Consider the following 21,976-nt stretch of genomic DNA (forward strand, 5'->3'; position numbering starts at 1 on the left):
CCTATTTACTTAATCAAACAACTAAGTAAAGATTAGGGTGTAGGGGTTGGGTTTTCAAGTCTGCTTCAAACATTTACGTTCTTTAGCAAAGCATGTAAAGTTGGAGGCATGTCCCAGATTATGATCAGGTAGCTCTATGACGGTGTTCACAGGGGTTTTCAGATTGGGGAAGAGATGAGGATCTGGCTCCATGATTCAGAAGGCTTGATTTATTGTTTTATGATATATATTGCATTAAAACTATACTAAAAGAATAGAAGAAAAGATTTCATCAGAAGGCTAGCTAAGAATGGAGTAGGAAAGAATGATAACAAAGGCTTGTGGCTCAGACTCTGTGTGTCCAAGCCAGCTCACTGTGGTTGGCCATTAATTACAAACATCCAACATTGGCCAATCACAGATGCACCTGTTGCATTCCACAGCAGCAGATAATCATTGTTTACACTTTGTTCCTGAGGCCTCTCAGCTTCTCAGGAGGAAAAATCCTAAGGAAAGGATTTTTCATAAAAGTTGTCTGTGACAGTAGCTCTGTGTGGGTCAGGAACTCTGAAATCCCTTTGTTTGGGTGCTGAATTGGCACAGAAGAGTCCCAGTCCATATATGTGTGTTTATGTGTTGTGTGTGCACTGATGTTGGAGTTTGCCACCCTGTGTGGTGGCAGTGACAGTCAGAATCTCTCTGACTTGCCCTTTTCCAGGCGCTTTGCCTCACTGCTGGGATCTCCTTCTGCAAACCTCTTGGGCTCCATGGAGCAGTAACAGAGAGCCTGACTTATTCAGGAATCTGAGTTTGCTCATCTAATGAGACTGACATTTGTGGGCCTGCTACAAATTAATGCAGCATTCTGATGTAAGGCTAAGCAGGGGTCCTAGCAGCAGGTTTTCCTTTTGTTTGCAAGTTGTTCTGCTTGTAAAACCATTCAGAGAATCCCTACCGGAGAAACTTATTCAAACTCAGTGAAGTTCTCATTTATAAAGACTTACTTCAGGAGGAAGATGGGTTGCTATAATCTTTGCAGGCATGTGTCCTGTTCCAGAAAATATTTAATTGCTTGCAAATACTGTTGCTTTTCTTTTCTCCAAAGCCTGCAATGGATTTGCAGACTTCAGACAGAGAAATATATTTTACTCTAGGAACTTTTGCAATGAGCGAAATGTTATTTATTCTATTTTTGTTACACTTTGCACTACAAAAGCATGAATATCTTTTAATAACTCATTAAACTGACAGTCATTACAGTGGATTAATTTAAAAACATTAGTGAAAACACTGTAAACTGCACTGAGGCCAAAATGTGTGCAATCACCAAAGTTTGCTAAAGAATGCCATCTAGAGGGCTTTGACAGTGCAGAAAGAACACTTTAATGTTTTCAGAGAAGCATCACTGTAGTGTCTCTGTGTGTATTTTGTCTTAGCTTTATGAACTATAGTTAAAATTCATAAAAAATTCAATCTTAGTCAAATTCAGCTTTCTGCATGAAGCCATGGGCAAGCAAGTATGCATGTTTTGACTGGTGGCAGGGAATAAGCTGAGCTTAGTTTCATCATTTTTCTGATTTGAAAAAAGCAATTTAAAACAGAGTGCGGTTTGCAGGTTCGAGGTTTTATCTCCTGTCTATGCAGTGAGACTTTCAGTTTTCATCCACTTCATCTTTTTGATGTAGAACATAAAAAAGACTTTTCAAATGGTGCTGCATAATAAATATTTGCATCATCCTTACAGTAGAGAATAATAGGTAAATGTCCTCTTGTGAATATAGGTGAGTGAAACTGTTGAAAACATGAACAATAATTTTTCTTTCTCCGGCTGCCTGTGTCTTAACAGGCAGTGAAACAAAGTTTTATTATTCTGAAAGCAAAGAAATTTTGCTTGAAAATAAAAAAATATAAAAAAGGGATGGCAATTATAGTGTCCCTGAGATTCATTCAGTAGAAAGGAATTCTGTAGCAATCCTACAAGGTAACAAAAAACATATTCACATCCTTTCTTTTTCCTTTCCATCAATTGTGCATCATTTAAATGTGTGAGTTTCTTGTCAGGATGGCAATTGGCGTTTCATGTACGTGACAGGGCTGCAGTCACATCACTCCCTTAGAACCTGGGCAAATGGGCTTTGGAATGCGTTTTGCATGAGCAGATACAGCAGGAGTGCCAAGTAAACATTAATTTTTGAATTTGAATTGAGTAATGTTGGTGATCCAGGGCTTCCTTATTAAAAAAGATGATCCCGAACCTCTTGGTAAGATGGGGAAAATTAATAGTGTAATGTGTTATCCTACTCTGTCTTCCATAAATACCTGCTGGGTTACCTTTCAGATTGCAGTTTTCTCATCTTAATATTCTGAGCAAGACTTGACTTTATACCCTGTAGCTCCTGGTGGTTCATTTCTGAGGGCAGAAGGAGGAGGGAGACTGGGAAATGGAAGCAAGTGGCCTCTGGTCTTATTTTGAACAGGCTGAGAACTTCAAATGGCACAAAAGTGTGTGTCTCAATTTCCTTTTCATGTTTAAAAGACAGGAAGGTACCAATTTGGTCCACTTTCAACTTTATTTTTAGGGTAAAATGAAAGCAAGTAGTCCCAGCAGGAACCTCCCCATGTGGATACAGGGAGGTTATGCAGGGACATGTAGAGAGATCTGTCTTGGGCAAATCTGAGCTTTGATTTAAGTTTCAGATATGCCTAATTGTGAACTGATTTTACCTTTTTCTGAGGAAAAAAAATGGAGTGAAGATTGCCCATGGAAGGATTTTCTTCATTTCCTCTTTTCTTTCTCGCTTTGGCTTCACTATAAATGATGTAGTTGCGTTCACCCATTATGGAGAAAGGACCAAATATTACATTCTGATAATAAATGTACAGTCGAGCCTGTGATGGAAATCCTTGCTGATATAAAGGAAGATTTTTCAGTGTGTCTTTGTAGAGGTAAAAAAAAGAAAAAGCCTTTCCACTTTCTGGAGACTCAGGCAGAAGGGAATAAATTGTGCTGGTTATTTAAGTCCAGATTTTGTTAGGAGAAAAATCAGTCTGAGACAGTAAAGAATAAGGCAGAGAGAAGCTCAGGTCTCCAGCAGGCTCTGTGCTTTCTCAGCATGGAAATTGGATTTGGTCCCTCCCAACCAGAGAAAGAACCCAGTCTGTGTTATTTGTATTTTAATGCAGCATAAGTTGAGATGAGATTCCATGTGTGTACAGGCTTTCTTTTTTTTATGAATGATTCTTTAATATTTCCCTTCAATTTTTAGCTCAGCAGATCAGTATTGCACAAGCTGCTGGTCAGAGGCTCCTGAAGCAGCTGGCACAGAGGCAATTTCAGAGAGACAGGGAGTGATGTTCAGCCTTGGGTGGAATTGTGGATGTGCACATAAAGAGCCAGGCAAGGAGCAGAGCTGCCATCAGCTCCACAACCTCCATAGCAATATTAACAAGTAATTAAAACTCCATTCCCTCCTCCATCTTCCCCTGCACTGCTCCTCACCTACCTGTAAAAATAACCTAAAAAACTGGTTATGAATATTAACCTCTCTGCTGCTACAGAGAAACACAACATGTGGTGGTGGATTAATAATTAAAATCAGGAAACTGGGAGCACAAGCACTCGAGGGAGTCAGCAGCAATAAAGTTATTGAAACAGCCAATTTAAGAGTCAGAATTTCTCAAATAATTTAAATGCTAACTTTTAAGATGACCTATAAAAGATCAAACAACGTATAAATCATCAGCAACCACATCAACTTTTTGCATAATTGGAAGTTTGTAATTGTCCTGTTTCTCTGTCTCTCTGTGTTAGGAGAAACAGGAAAGACCTAGAAGCTCAGAGACCTTTTTAGGAGGGATATACACAAACAAATGAGATTTGAGCACTTGAAGAAATATAAACACTGCAGCCAGAGGAGAAGAGGTGAGGAAAAAAGAGAGAAATTATTAGATGCTGAGTTCTGTGCAGCCAAAATTAGGTTTTTGCCTATAATCAAGCCGGCCCCAATAGGAAGGTGATCTGAATGCCTCTGTTTTGTGATATAGCCACTGGTATACTTGAATGAAAACCAAACCTGTGCTGCAGTTTTTGTAAGGACTCCTGGGAATTGGTAGCCTTCTTCTAAAGCTGTGGCTTGTTTATTTTTTAACCCAGGCAATTTTTTTTTTAAATTTTTTTTTGGTCACATTTCTTGTTTTGCTCAAATTTTCTTTCTCCTTCTTATTTGTTGAGGAGAATATCTTAGTCTGATCTGCTGGTGTTCTCCCACAACAATTTTTTCTGCAAGCCCTTCTTGGCTTTGCCCTTGAATCAGGCACCCAAAGCCCTTTAGACATTGGGAAAAATCTCCTGTGAGACTGTATGTGTCACAGTGGTTTCTAAACAAAGCAAATTAGTCCATTAAAAAAGTTGGTTTAACCTTCCTGCATGGCCTTGTCTTGTACAAAGTAAATGTGAAAATCTGAGCCAAGATTTTCCTCTCTTCTGAGGCTGCATCCATGACATTTCCTGGTAACAGCTCACAAAGCTGTTGTTTGGTTTCTATTTCTTCCTCTTTTCTTTTCTCCTTTTTAATTTAGGAATGGAGGCCATTGTCAAAATTAACTTTTTTTTCCCTCTCTTTAGTTTTCCAGCTGCTGCCTCTTTGAATACCTATTTGCACTGAAGAGCCTCTAGATGTGCTTCAGAGGAAGCCTGCCAAAATTTCAGAACCCTGCTGCTTTTCAGTGAGGACAGACCACTCTCTCAGATATTGAGCTCAATAAAGGAGAGTTCTTGCCATTAATAGTGACTAACAATGGGAAAAGCATTAAATCTCAGAGATCTAAAATGAAATAGATGAGGAGTAAAAAGCTTTCATGCAGTGAAATGTATTCCATGGATGTTAAACAATGAATTATTGTATCTTCTGCATTATTCTTCTGAATTATTATATTCTTCTGATTGCATAAAGAAACAAGGAAACACGGGAGCAAGGGTTTTGCAGCAAGGATCTGAAATCTTCATGAATGTTAAAAAATGTGGTAATGTTTGCCTCCACTATAGGTGCTGCATATTGCTCATTTTTCAGTTGCAAGTTATCTCCCCTGTCTTTCCCCCTGTCCAAATAGTCTTGCTGTTGTCACACTGATTGAAAGTGACTTATCTTTTTCTTACCTGGGGTAAGTTCCTGTTGTCTGAGAAATGAGGGGCAGCACTGTGCAGCATTTTGTCTGGAGTCTTTCTAATTGGGACTCTGCCTGTGTGCTACAGGTCCTTTTGATTTTCAGCACTCCAGGTGGCAAACTTGATTTAAATCCTAACACTGGAGGTAAAATATGTATGTGTGTGGGGAAAGTAGTTTTTTAAGTAGTTTGGCTTATGTGGGAATTTATAATAGAAAATAAAACCTTGAAAGTTTGCATTTCTTTTTCCCCCTTCATCATTTGTGTGCTTAGTCTGCTGGTTCAGTTTTTAGTCCTTCTAATTTGAAGCATGTTGCCTTTCCCACAGACACACCATGCTTGTTAATTCTACATGTTTTTTAGCATCCGGGAGCCAATGTTATGGTGTAAACCTTGTAATTCACTTTGCTGTATAGTGAAACAGGAAGATATAATTATTTCACTCCCCAAAGTCCCTGTCCTTCCCTATCTTTTGGAGGTAAGTTAGAATATTAACTATTCAGCTATGTGCTTATATCACCTCTCGTGCACCCATCTCCTCCTTGACCAGCCATCATTTACTGTTTGAACTCTATGGCTACAAGAGCAAAAATCAGGTTTGAGGAAATGCTTAAATGAATAAAGTAGTACAATATGAGAAGGAGATAGAAATGCGAGCTTTTGAAACGTGATTATTGGCAATTTAAGGGAGTCTTGAATACTCTCCACCACCTCCATCCTACTTCTAGGTGCCTCTGCCCTGCCTTCATCTCTCTGCTCTGCTTTCTTTTCCTGCACTCTATATTTTCTCCTCTCCCTGTTAGTCTGTTTTATCCTCATTTGTATACTGTGTGTTTTCCTTCCCTTTCCAGGAGTAGGCCTATTTCTTCCCCTTGAGCACTCTCATTTCCCTCTCCCCCTTTCCTGAGATTTTCAATCATCGCTTCGTGGCAGTGGTCTCTGAACCTCCCTGTGCTCGCACTGCTGTACCTGCCGCGGAAAGAAAAACACATTACCTGATTTTACAGTACGTCAAGATAAAAGGGCTTGGGGATATAAACAAGCTGAGAAATATTTTGAGATCAGGTAGATGTAATTAGAACACAGGCTGTTGATTAGATTGCTTTATTTTGCAACAATGTGAGTTTAATCATGTTGGAAATTGGTTACGGGATTTCTTGTGGTGATTAGATATTTCTATCGTGTTTTAGTCTCCTTTAATTACACAAATAAATACTGGCTGTTTACTTTTTGCAGTTTACTTTTTTTCTGTCAGTGTGCAGACAGTATCTAGGCCTGCTTCTCAGCAGCCAGGCTGAGTGTGACCAGATTCCTGTGACCAGATTCCTCACGGCACTTGCTGGGAGAGGAGGCGAGATCTCCATGCTCTTCTTCCATGAGAGGATCACTCACTACCTGCTACCCAATTCATCCCTCTCCCTGATCAAAGCTCTGTCTCCCTGTGTCCAAAACTGCAGATTCCAAAGTACTTGTGACCATGTCCAGTCCAGGCTACACAGAAACGTTCTTCTTGAGCAAAACCACAAAAATCAAAGCAGCACCTCAATGCCTGAATTGCTGTGGGTAAGTGCAGCGCCGTGTTACTATGTGATGCACTGGGCAGGATCAGAACTCAGGCTAGATGTCTGGGATATCCTTCCAGAGCAGTGTGGTGGGCTGTAGGGATGGCCCAGGGGTGATATTGCCATGGCAATGTGATGGCAGTGTTGAGGAACACATTCTGTGCAGGGAGCTCGGGGTGAATCTGCAGGTTGAGATCTGGATGAGAACCTGAGACAGGAGGCTGTGAGCTGCCACCCTGTGCACAGCAAAGGGCACGGGGAGCAGTGGCACTGACAGGGCAGGGACACTGAGACATGGCAGGAACTGATGGCTGGGGAAAAGGAGAGAGACTTTGGTGTGCATGGACTGTGAGGGGATGAGAGCCCAGGGGTTCCTTTGCTCAGGGTCCCCCCCTTGGAGGAACCAGCTCAGGCTGTTTGTGTGTTACTGCTCTGTGTAATGAGATATTTGAGGCTCTGCTATGGAAATCCTGGGATTGAGTCCGTGAGGAAGCCTGGTCTGATTGTGAGTGGGTGTGCAGGGAGTCAGGTAGGGACCTGTCAGGTCACTGGAGCCACTCCAGTGAAAGGGTGACAGTCCCAGCAGTGACAGTCTGTGACACTGGGAGTGTGGCTGGTGGAAACTTCCCAGTCACACTGGGAAGTTTCCTTAACAGCAGGACCTGAGTTTAAATGGCTATTTACAATGCAGAGCTGGCCCCAGATCTTCCACCCCTGGCAATGCTCACATCCAGTCTCCTGTGGAGATGCACACACCCCTTTATTTATATCTATTCACACAAATATGGTGCCAGGCTTGTAAAAATGGGTAAATAACTGACATAAGAAACAGCAGAAACATCCCAACACTCTTCCATTTTTCCATCCCTTGGCTTGTGGGCTGCAGTCTCACTGAAGCAAAGGTTCCCTGCTTCCTTGGCAGTTCTCATTAGCTCCCTACCAGGTTCTGTGCTGTCCCTGCTGTGTGTGGCACCACTGGCTATTGCATTTGCTGAGAAATGTCCCCATGAAGGCAGAAATCATAAATCTGACTCCGTGTTCTCAGAAGGCTAATTTAGTACTTTATGATACTATATTATATATATTAAAGAATACTATACTAAACTATACTAAAGAATACACAAAGGATACTAAGAGACTGTTAAAAAGGTAATAATGAAAACTCCTGACTCTTTCCAGAGTCCCGACACAGCTTGGCCCCAACTGGCCAAAGAGTCAAACAACTCACACCAGAATCCAGTGAAAAAATCACCTGTGGGTAAACAATCTCCAAACACATTCCACGTGTGAGCACAACACAGGAGAAGCAAATGAGGTAAGAATTGTTTTCCTTTTCTCTGAGGCTTCTCAGCTTCCCAGGAGAAAAATCCTGGGCGAAGGGATTTTTTCAAAGAATGTGAATGCTACAACTGGCTTGTGACCGTGTTCACAGGGGTTCTTGGATGAGGGAAGAGACGAGGATCTGACTCCATGTTTCAGAAGGCTTGATTTATTATTTTATGATGTATATTACATTAAAACTATACTAAAAGAATAGAAGAAAAGGTTTCATTAGAAGGTTAGCTAAGAATAGAAAAGAAAGGAAGAATGATGACAAAGGTTTGTGGCAAAAAGCAGTAGCTCTGAGTGTACATATCCAGACAGCAGTATTGTCCTCGTGGGGTATATTGCAGGGGATGGAGAGTGTGACTGGTAAAGGTTTTTGTGTCTCTTTCCTCTGTAGATTGCTTTTCAGAACTTAATTCTAATGTATACACTTGATTCAACTTCTCACACTATGAGAAACTGTTCCTGAAAATAGGTCAATATGGTGAGGAATTAAAGGGAGAATATTGAGAAGGAAATAGAAAAATGAATTGTGTGATACCAAGAAGATAATGTTGATGAGAAGTCCAAAGAAAGAGGTGATAGTGGAAAGTTAAGGAGTGTATTTGAATATACAAATTTGAAACGTGAAGACCTATAGAACAAAATAGAGGAGATCTGAACAGTAAAATCAAAACTTTGATTAGTTATTTCAAGACATGAATAGAGAACATGGTCCTCATAAGGACAGCTCTGGAACTTTTTATATTAGAGAGTGAATGTTCAGTCCTGCTTCCTCACTTTTTTTTATTGAAGGTTTTTTTTGTGGCAATATTGCATTCTATTCAATCAAATCACTGTCGCCTTGGTCATGTATAGCTCCAGAACCATCATCAAAATGTTCTGTAGCTCATAAGCCTGTCTCTTGATAGTGGAGCTGCCTCTCAGAAAGAGTGGTCTTAAATTCCTGGAGTGAATGCTCATATGGTGAAATGGGCTTTGTGAACCAAAGAAAATAATGTGAGGTTCATGTCTCCAGTTTAATGTACTCCCCTTCTCTCCTAGTTCACCCTGGTTAGGAAAAGAACAGTTCAAATTTGATGCTGTTAAAACTTTAAAAATTTAACATAAAAAAGAAGCATTTCTCCACAGTGAATACCAAATCATATTTGATTACACCACCTTAATGTAAGTGTGATAAACCAGTTTTTAGCAATGCCTTCTACATGATCTCTTAGAATGATACCTAGCAAGTCTTTGGCAGCAAAATGCATAAAGGCAAAATAGTACATTAAAGATGCAGTACTCAGAAGAGATGAATACAGGGCAGAGATTTCCTTCTGAGGTCCAAACTGTGTTGTGAGAGGAAGGAAACTTAGATTCTGTCCATCCATAAAAGTCAGGATGCCTCATTTTTGCACTTTTGAAACTAAGTACTTATCTCTTAATGAGAGAAGTAATGTTTTGCCTGGGCCAAAGTAGAAAATACAGAATTTCATGGTCTCTGGGGTAAATTAGTTTTTACTACCCCATCCATGCCTGGGTTAGGAGCACTGAGGGATGTGTGCATTCTCTTGCAAGGAGGTGACAGAGACTGATCAGGTGCCACCAGGCCTTGAAACTTCTCCCTGCAGTCGCTGGTCACAGCCCCACCGTGTTATCCAGGGACAGAGGTTCAGTGGGGTCAGTGATGGTGGAGGATGGTTTGCAGCACAAGGGCAGCTCCCACAGGACATTTGTCTACACAGGACATTATTTACACAGCCCATTTGGGTGGAACAGAGATTGCCTCCCCTTCTGAGGTGGCTGCATGTTCTGAGTAGGACTTGTGAGGCTCAAGAGTGTTGCAGACATCTTTTCATGAAAAATCCTTTCCTTAGGATTTTTTTCTCCTCAGAAGCTGGGAGGCCTCAGGAACAAAATGTAAACAATGATTATCTGCTGCTGTGGAATGCAAAAGGTGGATCTGTGATTGGCTCATGTTTGTTGTTTCTAATTAATGGCCAGTCACAGCCCAGCTGGCTCAGAGAAAGTCCGAGATGGCTGCCTTTATCATTCTTTTCTTTTCTATTCTTAGCTTAGCTAGCCTTCTGATGAAACCTTTTTTTCTATTCTTTTAGTATAGTTTTAATGCAATATATATCATAAAATAATAAATCAAGTCTTCTGAAACATGGAGTCAGATCCTCATCTCTTCCCTAAGCATAAGACCCCAGTGAACACCGTCACACAAGAGCTCCTGAGTATTGTTGATTATTAAACAGTAATGACAAGGTCCTCTGGCTCCACATTGTTTTCAGTCCAGCAGTGTCAAAATCCAGAATGTGTCCCTGAGACAGAGAATTGGTGTTCTCTCATTTCAGCCATGCAGATGATGGAGCAGAACGGGGCGATGAATCTGTCACAAGGACAAATGCAGAAGGACTGTGGAAATGGCAGAAACATTGATGAGGTTTTTCTGGTGTAATCCAAAGATGTCATTTCCAGCAGACCATGAGCTAGACCCCAGGCTGAGGGTGAATCTGGGAGGAAAGATGTACAATGATTATAAGTGATTCCTTCTCCCTTGCCATAGGCTTAATGGTATTTAATGATTGTTTTACAGCATTGCCCCTGGACTCTGCTCTGCCAGGCTCCTTGCACGCAATTAAAAACAGAGATAGTCCTTACCCCAAACCATAGGTTATAGACTGTTATAACTTTAAAGTTAACCAAGATTTCCCTAGAGAGAGAAAAAAACCCCAAAACCCTAGTCTGACTGTATTTCAGACACAACACTGGAGAAATTTTCCCAGTGCTCACACAGAAGAGTGAGATACGCTATACTCTGTTTATTATTTGCTAATAAGTTACAAAAAAATTAAAATGAATTATCCTAAAGATTTTGTCAGTATTTTCATCAGTTCATTCAAATCTTCTATTCAATGTAAACTGTAAAGAAAAGAAAAGGTGAGATTGATGTAGTTTTTATTTCACTTTTTTATACTTTTTTCTGGTTTAGATCTGAGGTAAATGTGCTAAACAGTAACAGATGTCATCAGGTCTCTGTGTAACAAGCACTCTCTTTCAATCTTAAAATGTCACCACTATATAAACCTTTTCAATGTTCCCTCCTGTTCTCAGAGCCCTTTATAAACCCATTATGATTTAAAAAAGATTTTATTTCTCACAGCTATTGCATAGAGAAGGAAAAACCAATTGCATCGTTTCCAGGATGTTTTGACCTGAGGTAATTTCCAGACTGCTTGAATTGAAACTTTTATGAAGGATATGCATCCATTTGACCCCTAACAAGGAAAAATGTGATTGCATACATTGCTTAAGTTGTTAAAGATAAAAATATTGCCAGCAAATATGGTTGTGTCTCTTTAAATATTTGGAGTATACTAAAGAAAGTAAATAACACAACAATTTTCACTGCAGCAGCCGACAGCTGGCTGGCTTTAAATCTTAGTGGAAACAACATTCTGGATGCTCAGAGCCTCCACTCTTCCATTTCAGCTAAAGGCAGGATTACTTGAGCTGTATTATATCCTCCATCTCATTTTCAGCTCTATTGCACCAATTATGCAGCCTGGAGGCTTATAGAGGCTTATATTGAGTTTCAGATAGATATAAGAAAGTCTCCTATATTCTCTGTGATAAAAATAGTCATTAATTACTGAGATTTGTAAACCGCTTAGCATCCTTCTTAATGTGGTACATCAGGCACTTTGCTGAATTCTATAGCTAATCACGAAAAAAAAGTGTGGGGAAAAAATTCTTCTTGAAGAATGTGATCTTTCTTAGCTGGAACTGAATGCTGGAGTTAGAGGGATGAACAGAAAAGGCTCAGCCACTTCAGTATGAATTTGGTTTTCAAGGGCTTGGTTGTTTGTGTCTATAAAATCAATTAAGCATTGATGCTGGAAGCAGCCCCTTGTGCAGGGCTCACCAATATAATCAAAGGTCTTCCTTAATCTGCATGGCACAGATATAAAAAAAAGGCGGCCTTATCTAAATAGAAAATATATTTTCAAGTGTGTGAGAGTACCAGAGTGAATTAACAAAAGCCCCAAAAATTAGCTATTTTGTCATTATAGTGATTGGTACATAATTCGCGTGGGTAGAAATTTAGCAAGTGTTTGTTGTGGTTCCTGTCTTTTAGACCTCTTCAAAAGGACAGGAGCCACAACAAACACTTGCTAAATTTCTACCCATGTGAATTATGTACCAACCACTATAATGGCAAAATGGCTAATTATCATTCATCTCTTTGTGGGCTTCCATAAGGCTAAAGACAACCAATCAATAATAATTTAAAAAATCCATTCTAATCAGTTTTTAAATGTCTGAGCTTCGTATTCCAAGTCAGAATAAACCATTACTAAGGGAGTAACTTCAGCTTTCAGTTTGTTGTTTGTTGTGGTGATCAGATTTGTTGTTGTTTCTGTTTAGGAGCAAGAAACTCAGTCTATTAAAGGAAAACTAATTTAGGCTGGGTGGGTTTTAAACATTTATTTACTGCCTAATTTTTTTTTAATTTGAAAAGTCTCCATTTTTAGCTTTTCCTTGATTCTCTTGGGATGGATGATTTAATTACAGAAGCAAATGAGTTCAAGTCTTTTATGGCTTCCATTACCACAGGAGAGAAGTGCCTCTCTGTGCATAACTTATCCACATAAACTTGCCCGTCTAGCTGGGAAGCAACAATTGGAATCAAGGCGAAAAGATAATGCTGTTTCAGCTGCAAGACAGATGAAGATTTTAGGGTTATCAGAAGGTGAGTTTTTACAATGGAATCAGTTAGTGCAGATTCTCTGGCAGTCTACTGGACTAACTAAAAGTAGAACCACACTCTAAAGCAAAGCAACAGTGGAGACTGAGATGTTTGGAGGTATTGACTGGATCACAGCAGAGGTTTCACCTATTCCACAGCTGCATCAGGCTCCAGCCATGGAGAATCATCAGCAGATCAGCATCCATTGCTCACTGCCAAGTCCTTCAGGACCAAAATGAAAACAAAATCCAAAACTCACCTTAGATATTAACTCTGGACTACTGAGTTTATTCTATTCTTCTACTACCTTTATGTAATTAAATATTTTGAGTGAACTACCATTTTAGACTGTACTAATCATTATGTATTGCAACACTCCCTAAGAGCCAAATTGTGAAACTGCGAACTTAATTATTTTTAGGACTTCAGACAATCACACCTGACAGTTTCCAAAATAATGTTCCATCATTGACAGAAGACATTTATTTTTTCACATTCTACTATTTTAGGAAATTTTTGAAATACGTAATCTCAGCTAGCTTTTCTAATATTTTCTTCTTACTTTCCTCTTATTGATAATAATGGCAAAACCAAATAGGGCCTCACTCATTTATATTTGTGTTTGTCCATGTCCCTTTAGATTTGTATCTCTGATGTGGTATAGAAATCTTGGTGATGGAGCATCCAAGCACTGCATGTGGCTCTTGAGCTTCTGTGAGCAGGTACGGGTTGATGTATTCATCCTGACAGTCTGGAAGTGTCATAAGCAGCAGGGACCTGAAGAGAGAAAAGGCTTTTCAAATTATTTACCATTAATTACTCTTAGTGAAGAGTACATTTAGAGTTTTAAAGATGCAAAGGAAATTTATCACGGACTGAGAAAGGTATCTGCATGAATTGAAATTTTTTATTTTCTCCCAGTGTGTATTCCCATATTTTGAATTTCACCCAGTGTTTTTCCTGACCTTCATATCTTTTGCAAACAGGCAATTACTATTCATGGCATTTTCCATCAGATTTGTTTGCTGTTATGTATTGGTTCTAAAATTACAGGTCTCATCCAGTTTTAATTTTTTTCCTTGTCACTGATACTATTACAGATTATGCCATGGCTGTGCACCAGAAGTATTTGCAGCGCTGTTGAAAGGAGAAATAGGCTTCTTAAAAATTCACATCCTTATTTAATGCTTTCATAATATTTCTCTCTTTAGGAAATGGGACAACCTGCAATGCAGATTTCATAGCTTTTAAACACTAATTTACTCTTAATACTTTTTTTCCCCAATTTGCTGCAACAAGATAATTGTACTGACTGTGCAATGGTGAGTGAACAAAGATTAGAGTATGTGGTATTCCAGTGTTTTTGACAGCCTGATGTATTGCAGCCTCTAACATACAAGTCTTTTCAGTGTTATTCCCTTGTGCTCATTAAAACTGAGAACAAGCTTTAGGAATCTGACATTACTTTTCTTTCTGTTTATGAGGAAGAACAGAAATAAGCCTGTTGCACTGATCCCCTTCACATGCTCGTACTTGTGACCGAGGGGCTAATTTCCTCTTTCAGTTTCATTCTCATTTCCAGCCTGAGCCTGGAGGAAAATGAGGATGGAGATGGTCGGTGGCACCTCCAGTATCTGTGAAATCGGATGACAGCGTTCTGTGCTGACTGCAAGCAAGGGCAGCACATGGCTCTGCAGCTGTTATCTCTGTGAGATGGCAGCCAAGGAGAGGGAATTACATGACTCTGTAATGTAGGACAGGAAACAACCAAGTCAAATAATTTCTGTTTAATACAAACTTTGAGCACACTCCCAGAGCAGCCTGAGATTTCTGCCACCAGCTCAGCTCTATGTGGCTCTTGTCCCTCATGCCAGATTCTCTTTTTGCAGAAAGAGGAGGGCCAGGGAGGGGAGTGCTCTAGACTTAGTCATAAGGATGCAGTGAAACAGCATTCTTGATGGGGTTTCTGCTAATGGGCTCAGTGCTGTGCAAATGCTCAAAAATAGCTATTTCACAGAAATAGGTACTTCATAGAAACTCCTTTCTTTATGGAAGTATATCTGGGGTTATGGTGAAATTTGGATCATGTGCTGCCTTCTTCCCTATAAATCACCATGGATAACAGAGTAGGAAACTTCACCCCAGAGAAAGGATTGGGTCACACAGCATAAAAGTCAGTCCTGGACTGCAAAGGATATTGCTGTCAAGTGTTTAAACACTATGTGCCCCTTTTACTCCTAAATGGGGAAAAATAAGTGATCATAACTCTGCCATGTGCCTTAGTTTCCCTGGGCTGACACTTGACTCTTGGCTCATGTCACCCATACACCTCTGTGGCCATAAAGGTTTGATGAGGAGTGTGGTAGTTCAGCAGAGCAGAGTGAAAGGTGGGCCATCATTGCAGCAGATAAATGTCTCGGGTAAGTCAGTCTGACTCTTGTTCTTTGAGTTTAGTATCTATTGTACACCAGCCAAACCAACCTTTTAGATTTAATAGGACAGTCTCTTGGCTTTCTGAAAGATGCAGTTCACCGGGCATTATTCCAAAAATCATCCATTTCCAGCACTGAAATGACTTTCAGGATCAGACTATGCTTTGCATCTCTGGTTTTCACAACGATTGCACTGTATCCATTATCCTGTGAAAACTAAAGACAAAGGAAAAGTGGCTTTTGTCTCTCACTTTATCACCACCATTAAGAGCTGTGGTTTTAAGGGCAGTGCCCAGTGGCAAATTTTCACAATGAGAACTACCTAAGCCTGGCATAGAAGATTTTAAGTACTGTTCCATGAAAAATATAAAAAGCTTTCTGTTCACTCTGCCCCTTGAATATTTAGAGGCAAAATTAAGGTGGCTTTTAAATGTTATGTCTTTTAATGAATGTGAAATATTTGGAGTCTAAGGGATAATGGAGCTCAACAAACTAAATTATAAAACCTTTCCTTTTTTACAGAACAGTGCTTTAGACTATCTGGAAGAGAAATCTTTGTGTTTTCCCCTAAAGGCTGTGGAAGTTAGGCTTTAGGTTCAACTTCAGGTTTGGCAAAATAATAGGAAAAATAAATCACAAATAGCTGGAATTATTTTGAAAGGGAAACAGCTGGCCATGTTTTATTGATTTCTATGTTCATCCCTTCACAAAGGTTTGTATTCATGTGAGTGAAATTTTATTTGCAGAAAAGTTTGAGAAATAGACTTTTAGATTGTAAGCTGAAATCAGTTTCATACTATACCAAATCCATTTCAGGTGAAAGTGAAAGTAATAGATTTCTGGTTTTCCAATTAAATTTGTCAGAAGGCTCTTTTCTCTCCCTTCCCTGACTCCCTCTCTCTTTCCTAGGTAACACTCCAAGTAGAAATGAGTCATGATATTGGAAAAAAATTCTTCACTGGAAAGGGGGTCAGGCACTGGAACAGGCTGACAAGGGAAGTGATGGAATCAGCATCCCTGGAGGTAGGCATGATGTTTAGGGTCAAGGTTTAATGGTGAACATGACAGTCATGAGTTAATGGTTTGGCTCCATGGTCTTAGAGGTCTTTTCCAACCTAAATGATTCTGTGATTCTGAATGACCCAGTTCCTTGCTGTCCCAATTGCCCCATTACCTATCTCCATATATAAATTCAGCATTCCATATAGCAATTCAATATCTCCAATAATGGGACTTGTGTAATATTTTGCTCTATAGAATAATTATAGAAAACTCTAGATCAAACAGATCTTTGACAATCCCAATACAAAAATTCTTTCTTCTTCACCCTGGGTTGATCATTGATCCATCTTCATTGGTTTTTTCCTCTTTCTTTCTGTCTATGCATTACACACTTCTTCCCCATCCATTACACACTTCTTCCCAGTCAGAACTACCTGGATGGGCTGCTGATAACAAATTGAATCTTGTCCTTGAATATCTAAACAAGATTTGGGGGCATCTGTTTTAAGAAATTCCCTGTCTCTTCCTGCACATCCCCTTGCCCTTGCTGTTTCCTGTCACCTCTGTGCAGGCGATGTCTGCCAATGAAAAAGTCATATCAAGAGAGAAAGTCCTTCTCTGAACCAAGAAAATCTGCACTGAAACACTCTTCCAAAGGTTCAGCAAGGAGATGTTATTCTTGTGATAGCTCCAGCACATCAGCTGAACCAGAAATCTTTGAGGTAGGCTGAATTCCAGGTGACACAGCCACATATCCCTGCAGTGAGAGAAAGTCTGGCCATCAGGGATTGTAGCTAACTTTCTTAACCTAATCCAAATTATCTGGCCAGAGTTATTTAGAGTTGCTCAGAAAAAAAACAGTTTTTCAAAAGAAAAATCCAGACCCCTTAACTTTTTAATTTGTTAACCTGACTTCCCTTAATTGCCTTTGCTTCAGTCTGCCTCTTCCAGGAATTTACTTAAATATAATGAAATGTATCATCAAGAAAGGGAAGAGCTGAAATATATCCCAAGGTGACCGACTACAAACAGCAATATTAATTCTCTAAACACAATTTTCAAGCATGTCATAGGCTAAGCGTTGCTGACATTAGATCTCCAAATAATTACAGACTGCAGCCACACTGAGAAAAATAAAAGCATTTTGTGAGCAATTTATTCATTTGCTCTCCACAGTCTGTGTACAGACAAGTGGCAGCTGCAGATGTCTACTTCACATGCTACCCAAGAGATATTGGTTTCCTTCAGTAACAATGGCAAATTTTTCACTCATGGTGCACAAACAGTGAAAATGGGTTTCCTAAATTCAGCAGTATTGAACCTATTCCAATATTGTATTTGGTTAAATTCTTTCCTTGGCTAGTAATCAGATAGGTAATTCTAAGCATAATCAGGTAACTCAAAGTCCTCCAGAATTTTCAGGTGGATGTAATTTCTTTATTCTCTTTCTCATCTGATTATAGAACAAGTGTCACATTCTGCAGAAGGGAAGCAACATGCTAAGAAAAGGTGTAGCCGATGTTGGTATATATAGACCCCTTTAACTTATTCATTTTTAAAAATATATAAATATTTATGTGATTCTTAACTATTTATATTTTATTCAGACTAAGTATTACTTTTGGAAGCTAATAATAAATAAGCACATCTGGAAAACAATAGAGTGGTAGTAAAAATTGATTACAAATCTAATATTCCCTTAGCCAGCACTGCCTCAAGCTAAAAATCTTTTACCATATTAGACTCAAAAAGCTCTTCTGCTTCCCCACGACTCTCTAGCCATGCATTACAAAACACCGTATTTTCAAATGCTTTGCAAAAAAGAGCAATCAGTAGTTTTCTATTTAAAAAGCAAGGGATTATTCTTATTCATCTTTCATCTGAAAGTTTCCTGGGATATTCTGGGGAGTTCCTTGAATGAGGACCCTTCCCCACCTTCTTTTTAGAAATACCCCTGACCAATTAAGTTTGGCGGCATCCTCCAGAGGAAACACTTCTCTATTTCTGCACAAACCCTCAGAAAGCTTTTCCTTGTGCTGGTTTCTGAAGTTTTTAGTAGGTCTGTAGCTGAAAATGAGGAGCTTCCATCCCTCCTTTTCCCCTCTGAGGTGCTGCAGACTGCAGCAGAGAGCACCAGAGGATGAGGAGGGCTGAGAGGAGTCGAGTGTCTTAGAGGTCACGATGCAAACTCTTCACCCAGATAATGAAAATTGCTCTGTTGACAGGGATTACACCTTCAAGCACTGACCTTGTGCCATTCCAGTCACTTTAAGATGCAGTTGTAGAAAGGAGTGCTTTAAGCATAACTCCACATTATCAGTGGAGAGTTTTCCTGGTTGTTAAACAATGATGAGAAGATGATTTATGAAAGTATCATAAAGTGTTGGCAATAATTCTATGCATAATAAGTGCTAGTTGAGCTTGTGGGTTTTTTCATGTTCTCTTCTTTTCTGAGACATCATCTCAGCTTGATGGAAAACTGCTTGTTTTCTTGGGCAGGAAATCTCCTCACACCTTTTCCAGGACTGATGGTGGTGGGTAGAGTAGGGTGTGGAAATTAAAGATGTATGGGACAAAATATTATGGGTTTTACTAGCAATTCATGAGAGGGAAGATTAAAATGTTTGCCTAGCAGCACCACATGTCTGGGCTGTTTTCTGCTTGTTGTGGACCTGTGAGTTAAGCTCCTAATGAAAGCCTACTGGGTTTAGACACCTTTTAGTCTTAGCCTTCACTGTATCCCTTGGAATTAGAGAGTGAATGTGTGTAGCAGATGCTCCGAGCTCGCTTTGCCTCATTGTAATTCCTACAATACTTGGTTCCTTATCTTTAACCCATTTCTGAAATCGATGGTGTCAAGCCTCTCTGGCTTCACATAATCTAATATGTTTTAAAAAATGATTTTTCTTGCCATCTTATTCTTTCTGCCTCGCTTCTGCATCTTCCATCGACTTTAATTAAGCTTTCCTTGGGCTTGTGACCTTGGTGAGCTTTTAAAAATAAAGTGAACTGACTTGCAAAGTGATTTTTCCCAATCTTTTTGTAGCCCTGCTGGAAATTCCCTTTGTGTGATTTGAAAATATAGGCTGTTCATTTGGGATCATCATATGTGCACAGTGTGGCAACAAGGAGAAACCTCAGCCATCTAATTATTAAATTCTAGTAAATAATTCCATTTCTCTATAATTTCTAGTTTGACTTTTCCAGCCCTTTAAGACCTAGCTATACACTGTTGTTTTTTGATAAAGAAAGATGGGAAAAAAAATGTTCTTTCAGACAGGCAGTATTGAAAGAAAATCTTTTTTTAAAAATAGTAGAGTGCAGAGGAAAAGATGTCTAATGAAATGCCTAATACAGATTCTCAGCATGCTTGTTATCTTCCTTACCTTTTTTGGCCCCAAAAAATTCTAGAATAGTTGGGTAGAAGGGGATAACTCTTCTTAATTCCATTTATAATTGCATTTGCCTGGCTTCCATTGGAAGTCTGAATAGTTGCTTTTGTCCTGACTTTGACTGCTGTGGAATCTACATATAAATCGCTGCACAGTGTCATGCTCTGGAAGGCTGGACATGAAATATCCCTAAATGTGACAGTGTAGATGCCAGATCTACAGAGGGTCTTATTTGCAGAATGACTAAATGGGTCCAAAACTTCAAAGGATTTTTCTGGTTTGTTAGCTTGATCTCCTCTTTCTTACTTGCAATCCTTTGTGCCTTGTGGATGGGAAGGAGCGGACAATCCCTGGAGAGCACAATGCCACACAGAGCTTTATGTAGCTTTGTAATTTCTTCCCTTTGCAGAGGCTTCTCTCACTGTGTTCACGGGACAGCTGGGGACCTGGCTGAGATCCTGATATTTTTGACAAATTTTTTGTGCCTGATTTTTTTTGACAAAAATCACATCGTGCTGGAGAACCCACCAGGGTCAGGAAATGAAGGCATTATTGGATGTGGCTGTGCACACACAGAGCAAACTCACAGCAGGGGGGAGGAAAAAAGCTTTTATAGGCACTACATAATGTACTAAATAACACAATAACAATGTTAGTAAAGGCTGGAATTGCAGTTTTAGGTCCAGGTAAATAGTACAGGGAAGACTACTGTGTGCTTTGACCTAGTGACCAACAGTAACACAACCCCTCATTTATTTTTGCTGGGAACATATTTTGGATTAGCCATTACTTGTTATTTGTAACCTCTTTTCTTTTGGGAAAAAAGAAAAAATCCAATCTCTTCAAAGAGATTATGCTCAGTGTTAGCAGAATCCAACCTTGAATTAACATTGGCTGACTATGCTAAATTTAGCAATCCTTGATATTATGCATTTAAAATTCTCCTAATTCCCAGTATTCCTGAAGCCATATTCTAGGATGGTGTAGTTTTCCACTGCAGACAAGGCCTTTTTGTGTGGTTTTGAACAACAGATTTTTTTTTTATTTACATGCCTTGGTGTAGAGCTCAGCAAACTACAGCAGATCCCTGCAGCAGCATTCAGTACCCTGATTTTAGACCTGGAAACAGAATAGCAGGACAGCAAGGTGTGATACTTTCCTAACACTGCCAGGGTGCTTCTGCATTCCAGGTGCATCCATCCTGTGCTTGGAATGAGCCTGGGTGTCCCTAAAGTACCAGTGCAGGGCTTTTTAGGGACAGAGCATCACTGAGCATGAGGGGACAACTCCCTGATGTGAAATGAGGTACGTGTCTGCTAGTGTTAAATCAAGTCCTAAACCTGATTTTAAAGAGCATTGATTTAGTCACTCAGGTCAAATTTAATATAAGGTGTTAATGATGTCATAAAATTATTAATATCCACTCTTTGTCATCTACAGAAAGCGGATGTCTAAAACAACTGTGACACTCAAGCCACACCCATTTTTTTCCTTAGGTTTGTTGTTGGTGGTGGTTTTTTTGTTTTATTTTTTTAGTTTTTTGGAGTCAGTCTATTGTTGCTATCATTGGATTAAAGAGAAAAGTTAGAAGAATGCTGAGAGCAGACAGGTTGCAAATTATTTTTCACATGCATTTTTCCTCAGGAAGAACTCCTTGGTGTTTTTATGTGTTTGAGTGTTTTCCTGCTCCACTTTGGCAGGTAGGCAATTAGCCTCCACCAGCACTGTGAGCCTTGAGCCTTTTAAATAGACTTGTATTGAAAAATGTGAGATGATGAAGGAATAAGAGAGCTGCTCCTCAGGAAAGACCTTTGGACAGTAGGGATTCTGCCTTTGGAAGGGAATGGACACTGTGGGATATTCCACCTGTGTGCTGGGATGAGGAGCATCCTTTTGCCTGGCATTTCACCTAAACAGAAACTTCTGCTGTCACAGAGCCTGTTGCATTCTGTACAGACACTCTGCTCTTAAAAAACAAACACCTTTTTTCCATATGGCTTGAATTAATTCTCTGACACATTTGCAGACTGGGGGCGTTTGGGGGTGATGGAATTCTCTGCTTTGTGCTAAAACACACAAAGATGCAAATGCTTTCCTAGAATTACTGAGGATGAAGGTATGCCCTCAAGTTTCTGAGCATAGATCAATGTCCAATTTAACAAATCTTCTAGATAAGGGTGAGGATTTTTTTTTTTCCTCATAGTCTGGAATATGTACAGCATCAGCAAGAAACTTTCAGGCAATTTTATTTTAGTATTTGAAACTCAGCATCTCTTAAGTGACTTAAATTGCCCCTTTTTACAGTCCCCTTAGGAGTTCATATGTAGTCAACAACAGTTAGGCTTCAGTTTAAAATAATTCATTACTTGCTGTCCTGATGCT

General features: G+C 39.5%; 1 long non-coding RNA gene across 1 annotated transcript in view; it reads left to right on the forward strand.

Annotated features, from left to right (window-relative positions):
- The window catches only part of LOC113460109 (uncharacterized), a 74,991-nt gene that overhangs the window by 2,327 nt on the left and 50,688 nt on the right, over positions 1-21,976 (forward strand). Inside the window, exons 2-7 of the long non-coding RNA XR_012578075.1 lie at positions 3,791-3,901; positions 4,604-6,705; positions 7,884-8,019; positions 12,636-12,771; positions 13,409-16,223; positions 20,785-20,899. This is a non-coding gene — a long non-coding RNA (uncharacterized LOC113460109). The remainder of the gene's footprint in view (positions 1-3,790; positions 3,902-4,603; positions 6,706-7,883; positions 8,020-12,635; positions 12,772-13,408; positions 16,224-20,784; positions 20,900-21,976) is intronic.

The sequence above is a fragment of the Zonotrichia albicollis genome, chromosome 2 (assembly GCF_047830755.1).
Source record: "Zonotrichia albicollis isolate bZonAlb1 chromosome 2, bZonAlb1.hap1, whole genome shotgun sequence".
Taxonomy (NCBI): Eukaryota; Metazoa; Chordata; class Aves; order Passeriformes; family Passerellidae; genus Zonotrichia; species Zonotrichia albicollis.